This window comes from Mobula birostris, chromosome 8, assembly GCF_030028105.1.
Source record: "Mobula birostris isolate sMobBir1 chromosome 8, sMobBir1.hap1, whole genome shotgun sequence".
NCBI classification, from domain to species: domain Eukaryota; kingdom Metazoa; phylum Chordata; class Chondrichthyes; order Myliobatiformes; family Myliobatidae; genus Mobula; species Mobula birostris.
The window spans coordinates 143661307-143673908 of record NC_092377.1 but is presented as its reverse complement, the minus strand read 5'-3'; the positions used below and the strand labels follow the sequence as shown (position 1 = coordinate 143673908).

The 12602-nt window shown below is 45.0% G+C and overlaps 1 protein-coding gene across 1 annotated transcript in view; it reads right to left on the bottom strand.

Moving 5' to 3' along the window:
• LOC140202086 (scavenger receptor cysteine-rich type 1 protein M130-like) overlaps positions 1-12069 on the bottom strand; it is a 61444-nt gene extending 49375 nt beyond the window's left edge. The window contains exon 1 of the mRNA XM_072266948.1: positions 11913-12069. The gene's annotated coding sequence lies outside the window, so the exon portion shown is untranslated. The remainder of the gene's footprint in view (positions 1-11912) is intronic.
• Positions 12070-12602: the final 533 nt, after the last annotated feature.

The following is a 12602-nucleotide window of genomic DNA, read 5'->3' as shown; positions in this document are numbered from 1 at the left end:
ATGCCAGCATACCATTCGCCTTTTTCACCGCCTGCTGTACCTGCATGCCCACTTTCAATGACTGGTGTATAATGACACCCAGGTCTCGTTGCACCTTCCCTTTTCCTAATCGGCCACCATTCAGATAATAATCTGTTTTCCTATTTTTGCCACCAAAGTGGATAACTTCACATTTATCCACATTAAAGTGCATCTGCCATGAATTTGCCCACTCACCCAACCTATCCAAGTCACACTGCATCCTCTTAGCATCCTCCTCACAGCTAACATTGCCACCCAGCTTAGTGTCATCCGCAATCTTGGAGATGCTGCATTTAATCCCTCATCCAAGTCATTAATATATATTGTAAACAACTGGGGTCCCAGCACTGAGCCTTGCGGTACCCCACTAGTCACTGCCTGCCATTTTGAAAAGGTCCCGTTTATTCCCACTCTTTGCTTCCTGTCTGCGAACCAATTCTCTATCCACATCAATACCATACCCACAATACCGTGTGCTTTAAGTTTGCACACTAATCTCCTGTGTGGGACCTTGTCAAAAGCCTTTTGAAAATCCAAATATACCACATCCACTGGTTCTCCCCTATCCACTCTACAAGTTACATCCTCAAAAAACTCTATGAGATTCGTCAGACATGATTTTCCTTTCACAAATCCATGCTGACTTTGTCCGATGATTTCACCGCTTTCCAAATGTGCTGTTATCACATCTTTGATAACTGACTCCAGCAGTTTCCCCACCACCGACATTAGGCTAACCGGTCTATAATTCCCCGGTTTCTCTCTCCCTCCTTTTTTAAAAAGTGGGGTTACATTAGCCACCCTCCAATCCTCAGGAACTAGTCCAGAATCTAACGAGTTTTGAAACATTATCACTAATACATCCACTATTTCTTGGGCTGCTTCCTTAAGCACTCTGGGATGCAGACCATCTGGCCCTGGGGATTTATCTGCCTTTAATCCCTTCGATTTACCTAACACCACTTCCGTACTAACATGTATTTCGCTCAGTTCCTCCATCTCACTGGACCCTCTGTCCCCTACTATTTCCGGAAGATTATTTATGTCCTCCTTAGTGAAGACAGAACCAAAGTAATTATTCAATTGGTCTGCCATGTCCTTGCTCCTCATAATCAATTCACCTGTTTCTGTCTGTAGGGGACCTACATTTGTCTTTACCAGTCTTTTCCTTTTTACATATCTATAAACGCTTTTACAGTCAGTGTTTATGTTCCCTGCCAGTTTTCTCTCATAATCTTTTTTCCCCTTCCTAATTAAGCCCTTTGTCCTCCTCTGCTGAACTCTGAATTTCTCCCAGTCCTCAGGTGAGCCACTTTTTCTGGCTAATTTGCATGCTTCTTCTTTGGAATTGATACTATTCCTAATTTCTCTTGTCAGCCACGGGTGCACTACCTTCCTTGATTTATTCTTTTGCCAAACTCGGATGAACAATTGTTGTAGTTCACCCATGCATTCTTTAAATGCTTGCCATTGCATATCCACCGTCAATCCTTTAAGTGTTATTTACCAGTCTATCTTAGCTAATTCACGTCTCATACCTTCAAAGTTACCCCTCTTCAAGTTCAGAACCTTTGTTTCTGAATTAACTGTGTCACTCTCCATCTTAATGAAGAATTCCACCATATTATGGTCACTCTTACCCAAGGGGCCTCTCACGACAAGATTGCTAATTAACCCTTCCTCATTGCTCAAAACCCAGTCTAGAATAGCCCGTTCTCTAGTTGGTTCCTCGACATGTTGGTTCAAAAAACCATCCCGCATACATTCCAAGAAATCCTCTTCCTCAGCACCTTTACCAATTTGGTTCACCCAATCTACATGTAGATTGAAGTCACCCATTATAACTGCTGTTCCTTTATTGCACACATTTCTAATTTCCTGTTTAATACCATCCCCGACCTCACTACTACTGTTAGGTGGCCTGTACACAACTCCCACCAGCGTTTTCTGCCCCTTAGTGTTACGCAGCTCTACCCATATCGATTCCACATCTTCCCGGTTTATGTCCTCCCTTTCTATTGTGTTAATCTCCTCTTTAACCACCTAAGCCACCCCACCTCCTTTTCTTTCATGTCTCTCCCTCCTGAATATTGAATACCCCTGAACGTTGAGCTCCCAACCTTGGTCACCCTGGAGCCATGTCTCTGTGATCCCAACTATATCATAATCAATACTAACAATCTGCACTTTCAATTCATACACCTTGTTACGAATGCTCCTGGCATTGACACACAAAGCCTTCAGGCGCTCTTTTACAACTCTCTTAGCCCTTATGCAACTATGTTGAAATGTGGCCCTTTTTGATGCTTGCCCTGGATTTGTCGGCCTGCCACTTTTACTTTTCTCCTTACTACTTTTTGCTTCTACCCTCACTTTACACCCCTCTGTCTCTCTGCACTGGTTCCCATCCCCCTGTTGTGAACTAACCTCCTTTCGCCTAGCCTCTTTAATTTGATACCCACCCCACAACCATTCTAGTTTAAAGTCACCTCAGTAGCCCTCGCTAATCTCCCTGCCAGGATATTGGTCCTCCTAGGATTCAAGTGTAAGCCGTCCTTTTTGTACTGGTCACGCCTGCGCCAAAAGAGGTCCCAATGATCCAAAAACTTGAATCCCTGCCTCCTGCTCCAATCCCTCAGCCACGCATTTATCCTCCACCTCATCGCATTCCTACTCTCACTGTCACGTGGCACAGGCAGTAATCCCGAGATTACTACCTTTGCGGTCCTTTTTCTCAACTCCCTTCCTAGCTCCCTATATTCTCCTTTCAGAACCTCTTCCCTTTTCCTACATATGTCATTGGCACCTATATGTACCACGACCTCTGGCTCCTCACCCTCCCACTTCAGGATATTTTGGACACGATCAGAGATATCCCGGACCCTGGCACCAGGGAGGCAAACTACCATCTGGGTCTCTGGACTGTGTCCACAGAATCGCCTATCTGACCCCCTTACTATCGAGTCCCCTATCACAACTGCCCTCCTCTTCCTTTCCCCACCCTTCTGAGCTACAGGGCCGGACTCTGTGCCTGAGGCACGGCCACTGTCGCTTCCCCCGGGTAAGCTGTCCCCCCCAACAGTACTCAAACAGGAGTACCTATTGTTAAGGGGCACAGCCACCAGGGTACTCTCTATTACCTGACACCTCCCCTTCCCCCTCCTAACCGCGACCAACTGGTCTGACTTCCATGGCCCCGGTGTGACCACCTGCCTATAACTCCTCTCTGTCAACTCCTCACTCTCCCTGACCAGACGAAGGTCCTCGAGCTGCAGCTGCAGTTCCGTAACGCGGTCCCTTAGGAGCTGCATCTCGATGCACTTGGCGCAAATGTGGACGTCCGGGAGGCTTGGAGACTCCAGGGCCTCCCACATCCGACACCGAGAACAACAAACTGCCCTCACACTCATACTGCCCCTCTCCTCAAATAACAACATAAAATGAATGACAAACCTTCCTCGCCTCTCCCGTTTCCGCCTAAGCCCGGTGAGCTGAAGCCCTTAAGCCTTCACTCTGCTCCCGGCTCACTCCGCTGCCCGCTGTATGAGGCTCTGTTCCTTTTAAATCTGCCGCGCTGCACTGCCCGACGTCACACGCCTGTGCAGTCCCGCCTCTCTGAACGCCGATGGAGAAAAGAAAACGACAATTTCAAAAATGTCTTCCTCCGCACTCCCGCTCCGACTCTCAGACTTCCTTCTTCGAATCAAACCCGAAGCAGGATTTCTGCCCTTTTTAAATCTGGAATTTTTAATTCAGTGACTTGGTGAGTGAACTTCAATGAAGTTATCCCCTCTGGTTCAAGAGCCTTATGGTTGAGGGGTAATAACTATTCCTGAACCTGGTCTTTCAGGTTCTGAGGCTCCTGTACCTTCTTCCTGGTGGCATCAGTGTGAAGGCTGCAGGGCCTAGATGGTGGCAGTCCTTGATGATGGATGCTGCTTTCCTGCGATGGTGATACATACAGATATGTTGAATGGTGATGAGGGCTTTACCCTTGATGGAAAGGGTCATACCGACTACATTTCATAGGTTTTTCAATACGTGCATTGATGTTTCCATACCAGACCATGATGTTACCAGTCAGTGTACTCTCCACCACACATCTGTGGAAGTTCATCAAAGTTTTAGTTGACATGTCAAACTTTCATAAACTACGAAGAAAGTAGAGGCACTGCCTTGCTTCCTTGGCAATTGCACTTATGTGCTAGACCCGCAACAGATCTCTGAAATGATAACACCGAGGAATTTAAAGTCACTGACCCTCTCCACCTCAATCTAGCTCACATTGAGTAATAAGTTGTTGCCGTGGTGCCTCGCAGTCACATTTACAATTTCCCTCCTATATAGCGATTCGTCTCAACGTTTGATTCTGCCAATAAGGGTAGAGTCATAGGCAAACTTAAGTATGGCATCGGAGCTGTAGTCAGCTTCATTGTCAAAAGCATACAGCAACCAGAACAGGATCTAAGCACCCAGCCTTGTGGTTCCCCTGTGTTGAAGGGTATTGTGGAGGAAACATTCTTTCCATTCTGACTGCCTGGTGCCTGCAAATGAAGAAATCAAGACTCCATTTGCAGAAGTAAACACAGATGTCGAGGACTTATTAATTAGTTTGAGAGGATCATAGTACGTTGAGCTGCAGTAAATGAAGAGCATCATGATGTATGTATCTTCGTTGTCCAGATGTTCGAGGTTGTGTGAAGAGCCAATTAAATGGCATCTGCTGCTTACCTGTTGTGATGACAGGCAAATTGGAGTAGTCAAAGTCAGTTTTCAGGAAGGATTTGATACTGTGTAATTCATCTCCAGCCTCACAAAGCACTTCATCACAGTGGATAATAGACAGACTGGACAATATTCGTTGATGTAGATTACTACATTCTTCTTACGCACCCGTATAACTGAAGGCTGCTTGAAACAGATGGGTACTTCAGGCCAAAGCAAGAGGTTAAAGATATCGAAGAATACACCCGCCAGTTTATCAGCACAGGTCTTTAGCAGTCTGCCAAGTACAACACCTAGGCCAGATGCTTTCCATGGATTCACCCTCCTGAAGGATGCTCTAATGTCAGCCTTGGAGACTCAATCCACTGAGTCATTCAGGGCTCTGTGAGTGCATGAAAGTGCCTCCATTTTCTGACGGGCAAAGCAAGCATAGAAGGTATTAAGTTCATCTAGGGGTGCAGCCTCATTGTGACCTACAGTATGTCACTTGGTTTCACTTTGTCGGAAGTGACAGCATTCAAGCCCTGTCACAAATTCCATGGCAGTATTCAATAGATACACAGCAGAACGTTAGTCCCACTTGCCTCCATTTCCTCTCACCCTACAGTGAATCATGTACATGCAGCTTGTGTAAGAGGAAAGATACATTGTTAATGTTTTGAGGATATTCCGAAATGCTTGGTGTTGTTGAAATTGTAGAGTCTAATCTTTGCTTACAGAAAGGTATAAGTCACCTGGTAATTTTGGCAGAAAATTGTTCGGACTGACTGATACATGTTGTGAGGTTCAATGACATTGAAACACATTAATTGTCAGGCAATGGGAAGTATGGAGGAACAAAGGGACCTTGGTTTGAATGTCCAATGTCTTGAAATTCGCAGTAGAGCTGGAAGTTTGTTTACAGCCTGGTACCACACAGTGGGAAGAATATAAATGCACTGGAGGGGATGAAGATGAGCCTCGCCATGATGTTACATGGGTTAGAGTATTTCTGTTGTAACAGAGGGTATACAGGTGGTACTTATCTTCCTTGTAGCACAGTAGTGCCAGAGGGAACATGACAGAATTGTCATTAATATGAGTCTTATTGATGAGATCTTCTATCCATGGCAAACGGAGCTTCCGCAAATTCTGTTAAGAGTCTGCAACCATGAAACGTATGATCAATGCGAGAACTCCTGAGGAACAGTTGTATCATCTGGAACACATGGATTGAACATGTACAATGTGGGGCTGGGGAGGCTGTGCCATCAAAGCATATATTGTAGTTTAATATAACATCTTCTGTAAGAATCAATCTTTGCTTCAGACCATGTTATCAGCATTGCATTCATGGCTCACATCTGCCCTCCAGTCGTCAGCATTGGAATAGCAGTTGGATTCCCAAAGGTATAATTACCGTGCATTCTAACTCCTCTTTCCAAATCACATGTCTAATGAAGTTACGTTGCATTTTCCTGATCTGATACATTATTTTTCTTTTTGTGTTTGCTCTGTTCATGACATCCTCATTCGACATTTGTTTTGTCCATAATATTCTTTCCTTCGTCCTCTAAAAACACATCTCTGCTGCTGCAATTCATTTCCTCGTGTTACTTATTATTGTCCAACATTCTAAGCCATATAACATAACTGGATAAACATAACATTTCAGTACTGAGGCAGGTTATCATGCCTAGCTTAGTATTGGTCAGAAAACTCTTCATTCTCATAAAGTTATCTTTTGCAATCCCTGTTCTTCTTTTGATGTCCATGTTGCACCTGCCATCTGATGTCACCCAGCCCCTTAAGTAGCAAAAGTTCTGTACTTGTTTTATGTCCTCCTTGTTTATTCTCAGCCTGCAGATAGGATTTTCATTCCTTTTGGATATCACCATACATTCTGACTTTTTGCAATTGATAGATAGACTAATTTTTGCATTTTCTTCAACAATTGTATCTATTAAATTTTGCAGTTCTTGCTGTGCACTTGGAATTAACACAGTGCCATCTGCATATCTGAAATTATTGATGTTTTCACCGCCAACTTTGATTCCCAAGATGTCTCTTATTTTTTGTCATATTTTTTCACTGTACACACTAAATAAATCAGGGGAGAAAACACACCCTTGTCTAATGCCTCTCTTGATTTTCGTAAACTGACTCACTTCTCCATCTATTCCTACAGCGGCAGGTTGTTCCCAGTACAGAGGCCTTCTGAAAATCCAAGTACTCTGGATTGCTCTGATGAATAAAGGCCAGCATACCAAAAGCTTTCTTCACCACCCTATCCACATGAGATTCCACCTGCAGGGAACTATGCACCATTATTCTTAGATCCATCTGTTCTACTGCATTCTTCAATGCCCTACCATTTACCATGTATGTCCTATTTTGATTAGTCCGACCAAAGTGTAGCACCTCATATTTATCAGCATTAAACTCCCTCTGCTATCTTTCAGCCCACTCTTCTCAGTGGTCTAAATCTCTCTGCAAGCTTTGAAAACCTACTTCATTATCCACAACTCCACCTATCTTAGTATCATCTGCATACTTACTAATCAAATTTACCAGACCATCACCCAGATCATTAATATATATGACAAACAAAACTGGACCCAGTACAGATCCCTGAGGCACACCACTAGACACTATCCTCTAATATGACACACAGTTATCAACCACTACTCTCTGGCGTCTCCCATCCAGCCACTGCTGAATCCATTTTACTACTTTGATATTAATATCTAACGATTGAACCTTCCAAACTAACATTCCGTGTGGAACCTTGTCAAAGGCCTTAGTGAAGTCCATATAAACAACATCCACCGCTTTACCCCCGTCAACTTTCCTAGTAACCGCATCAAAAAATTCAGTAACATTTGTCAAACATGATCTTCCATGCAAAAATTCATGTTTACTGTTCCTGATCACACCCTGTCTATACAGATTATATACCATCTCTAATAATACTTTCCATCAATTTACCCATCACTGACATCAAACTCACAGGCTGATAATTGCTAGGTTTACTCTTAGAACCCTTTTTAAAGCAGTGTAGTGTAGTGGAGAGATTATTGTCAGATGGTACCTTTGCCTGGTATGGAAACACCATTGCCTTTGAATGCAAAACAACACAAAAGGTAATGGATTCAGCCCAGTACATCATGGGTAAAAATCATCCATCCATTTGCACATGTACACGAAATGCTGTCAGAAGAATGCAGCATCTATCATCCGAAATCCCCAGAACTCATATCATGGTCTGTTGTCACTGCTGCAATCAGGTAGAAGGGGTACCTACCTCAGTTTCAACAACCATTTCTACCCCTCAACCATCAGGCACTTAAAGTAAAGGGGGTATCCTCACTCACGTGCCCCATCATTGCGATGTCCCTACAACCAAAGATCTCACTTGAAGGCTGTTTATCTCATTATATCATGTTCTTTTTCCTCCGCTACATTGACGACTGCATTCGCACAGCCTCATGCACCCATGCTGAGCTTGACAATTTGAACAACTTTGTCTCCAACTTCAATCCTGTCCTTAAGTTCAATTGGTGCACCTGGGTAAGTTTTTCTTCAATGTTAAAAGTGAGCCCACATTCACCACTTCTTCTGGCAGCTCATTCCACACTCCCACCACTCTCTGTGTGAAGAAGCCCCCACCTAACGTTCACTTAAACGTTCCCCCCTTCAACCTTAACCCATGTGCTCTGTTTTTTTTCTTTCTCCCCCACCCTCAGTGGAAAAAGCATGCTTGCATTCACTCCATCTATACCCATCATAATTTTATATACCTCTATCAAATCTCCCCTCATTCTGCTAAGCTGCAGAGAATAAAGTACTAACCTATTCAACCTTTCTCTGTAACTCAGTTTCTGAAGTCCCGGCAACATCAGTGTAAACTTTCTCTGCGCTCTTTAAATCTTATTAATATCCTTCCTGTAATTTGTTGATGAAAACCACACACAATACTGCAAATTCAGCCTCACCAATGTCTTATACAACCTCATCGTAACATTCCAACTCTTATACTCAATACTTTGACTTATGAAGACCAATGTACCAAAAGCTCTCTTTACGACCCTATCTACCTGTGACGCCACTTTTAGGGAATTTTGTATCTGTATTCCCAGATCCCTCTGTTCTACTGCACTCCTCAGTGCCCTACCATTTACCTTCTATGTTCTAATTTGGTTTGTCCTTCCAAAGTGCAATACCTCACACTTGTCTGTATTAAATTCCATCTGCCATTTTTCAGCCCATTTTCCCAACTTGTCCAAATCCATCTGCAAGCTTTGAAAACCTTTCTCACTGTACACTAAACCTACAATCTTTGTATCATCAGCAAATTTGCTGATCTAATTTGGATGATTTGAATTGATATGCCCCATCAGTTGAGTTAAAGCAATTAATTCAAATACTAAAACTATTTTCAAAAGAGAAAGATGAACTTTGGACAGGATGAATGCAGAACATTCAACACAAAGAAAGATGCAATTAAGCTAATAGAATTAAAGTAAAAACGAATAGCACGATACAATGGAACTGATGGATGAATATGAAATAAAGGTATCTGGGATATCAAGAAGAAATTATATCACAGCGTAGCATGATAAAGGAAAATCTTTTGACAGAATTCACTTCAAGGTAAGAAAATCTGCCAAGCAGAGCTCAACAATAAAATTATTGCAAAGGCAATAAACACTTTCACTGTAATTATATTAATGTGTCTTCTCTGTGGATTGTCACCTTATCATGGTGGAGAAGCTTGTGTGGTCCTACGATCCCGAGAGCAATGCAGGCTGGAGCTATACTCCTGGGAGGCTCACCCATGGCGGAAAGGTCGAGGGTGAGGTCCCTGACAAAGAACAATCCAACCAGGACCTTAACGGTGGAACAGGCGAACGAAGTTACTTCGAACTCAATGGCTGTGAAGGCGGATGAAGGCTGCAACAAATGCATCAACTCCAATCGTCGTGGTTTCCATGCCATTGGAATCAGTTGGTTGATTTGTGAAGTATCGTGTGGTTCTTGGAGTGCAACATCAAGTACACGTTAAACAAATACATGCACAGGCGTCTTCACTCTGTGGGCCATTTCTTCAGAATGAAGACCATCATCCTCGACCTCGAGGGATAGCCTGGACGACGATAGCTAGTTGGCGGAACTGGTTCTCACACTTAATAACTTCTCTTTTGCCTCTTCCCACTTTCTTTAGATAAGGGTGCAGCTATGGGAACTCGCATGGTTCCCAGCTATGCCTGCCTCTTCGTTGGTTATGTGGAACAATCTGTGCTCCAACCCTATTCTCGTACTGCTCCCCAACTTTTCCTTCGGGACATTGACGACCACATTGGTGCTGCTTCCTGCACCCATGCTGAGCTCGTCAATTTCATCGACTTTACTTCAAACTTCCACCCAGCCCTCAAATTTACTTGGTCTATCTCGGACACTTCCCTCCTCTTTCTCGATCTCTCGGTCTCCATCTCTGGAGACAGACTGTCCACTGACATCTTCTACAAGACCACTGACTCTTATAACTGCTTCGACTATACCTCTTCCCACCCCGCTACATGCAAAAATGCCTTTTCCTATTCCCAGTTCCTAAGTCTCCGCAGCATCTGCTCCCAGGATGAGGTTTTCCGTTCCAGGACGTCTCAAATGTTCTCTTTCTTTAAGGATCGTGGTTTTCCTTCTGCCGTCACCAATGATGCCATCACCCGCATCTTCTCCATTTCCCACACTTCAGCCTTCGCCCCATCCCTCCGCCACCACAACAGGGACAGAGTTCTCCTTGTCCTCACCTACCAGCCCACCAGCCTCCGGATCCAGCACATTATCCTCCGCAACTTCCGCCACCTTCAACAGGGCCCCACCACTAAGCACATCTTTCTCTCCCCACCCCTCACCACTTTCCGCAGGGAACGGTCCCTCCGCCACTCCCTGATCCACACGTCCCTCCCCACGGATCTCCCACCCCGCACTTATCCCTGTAAGCGTACGTGCTACACCTGCTCTCCTGCCATCATTCACGGCCTCAAAGAATCGCTCCTGGTGAAGCAACACTTCACTTGTGAGTCTATTGGGGTCATCGACTGCATCTGGTGGTCCCGTTGCAGCCTCCTCTACATCGGTGAAACCCGACGCAGATTGGGGGACCGCTTCGTCGAGCACCTCCACTCCGTCCGCCGCAACAGACAGGATCTCCCAGTAGCCATCCACTTCAACTCTGCTTCCCATTCCCATTCCGATATGTCCATACATGGCCTCCTCTACTGCCATGATGAGACGAAACTCAAGTTGGAGGTGCAACACCTCATATACCATCTAGGTAGTCTCCAGCCCGATGGTATGAACATTGAATTCTCCAACTTCCAGTAATTCCCTCCCCCTCCCTTCCTCTATCCCTATTTCACTCTGCCCCCTCCCCCAGCTGCCCATCACCTCCTTCATGGTTTCGCCTCCTTCTACTACCCATTGTGTTTTCCACTATGCCTTCTTCACCTTTCCTGCCAATCCCCTCCTTGCTTCCCCTCCCCCATCCCTTTACCTTTCCCATTGCTGGTTTTTCACCTGGAACCTACCAGCCTTCTCCTTCCCACCCCCCCCACTTTCTTTATAGGGCCTCTGCCCCTTCCCTCTTCAGTCCTGACGAAGGGTCTCGGCCCGAAACGTCGACTCATCGTTTCCACGGATTCTGCCCGACCTGCTGAGTTCCTCCATCGTGTTGCTTTGACCCCAGTATCTGCAGCGTATTTTGTGTTTACGATCTTTAGGCGACACTGTGGCTTTGAGGCCCAGTCCACGCCCTGACACCCGCCAGGTGAATCCGTAGCTTTAAGGCCCAGTCCTCGCATACACAAGCACAGAATTTTAGTAAATTCACATACAGAATTTTAGTAAAAACACAACCAGACTACAGTCCAGTCCTTTCAGTCCATTTTAAACCTTCAGTCGCTTCAACAGCGCCCCACCGCTCCTTGACGCCTCACCTTCGGTAGCTGAAAGCAAGCGACATCGCAGCTTGAGGCCCGTGTCGATTGAATGTCTGTAAAATATCTGCAGTTGGCCACAACAGAGATTGCCTTCTGCCAAACGATACCCGAGGACGGCAACGGCTTCACCCCTCACTCCCGGTGGCTGTAAACAGGCAACACCGTGGTTTCAGGCCTAATCCTTACCTCGACCGAGGACAAGGCCCCTCCATCCGCCCCTGATCGCATCCAATAAATCAGCGAATCGAACTTGCGGCGGACCAGATGAACAATGTTCAAATGGTTCTTGCGATCACAAGAAAAGCGAACGAGTCGGCCACTCGCTGTCTAACAGTGAGCCTCCATCGACTGAGGCGGCAGCACGTTACGCAGCCCCGTCGTTATCTCCGGCAGCGAACAACTCGCTGATGGTGGAGACCTGCAGTCCTTTGTGTTCCTCATGTACAGCAGGGTCTTGCGATCGTTACACGTATTTTTTTACGTACTACGGCAGCTCTTCTTCTGACCCCGTAGAAGCTGCTGCGACGAGTTGTGCCGCCCTCATGTCGGAAGGAAGAAAATAATGCCGAAAAAACACAGAAACAAACCAACTCATTTCAGTATATTTACACGGGCGCAATGAACTGTCAAATATTAGTCATCAAATCTTGCTTTAAAATACAAATTTATGATTGAAGTCATAGCTTACTACAATTACAAATACAGTTTTAGAGTCAGAATATCACATATTAAATTATCACTGTTCGGTTATTACCAGGAGGACAATCCTCACTGACGGACCGAATATAATAATACCGGACAAACAAGCGGGAGCATCTTAGTTAATAGATATAACCATTCCAAACGCACGTAACCGAGATATAAATCAATTATAAG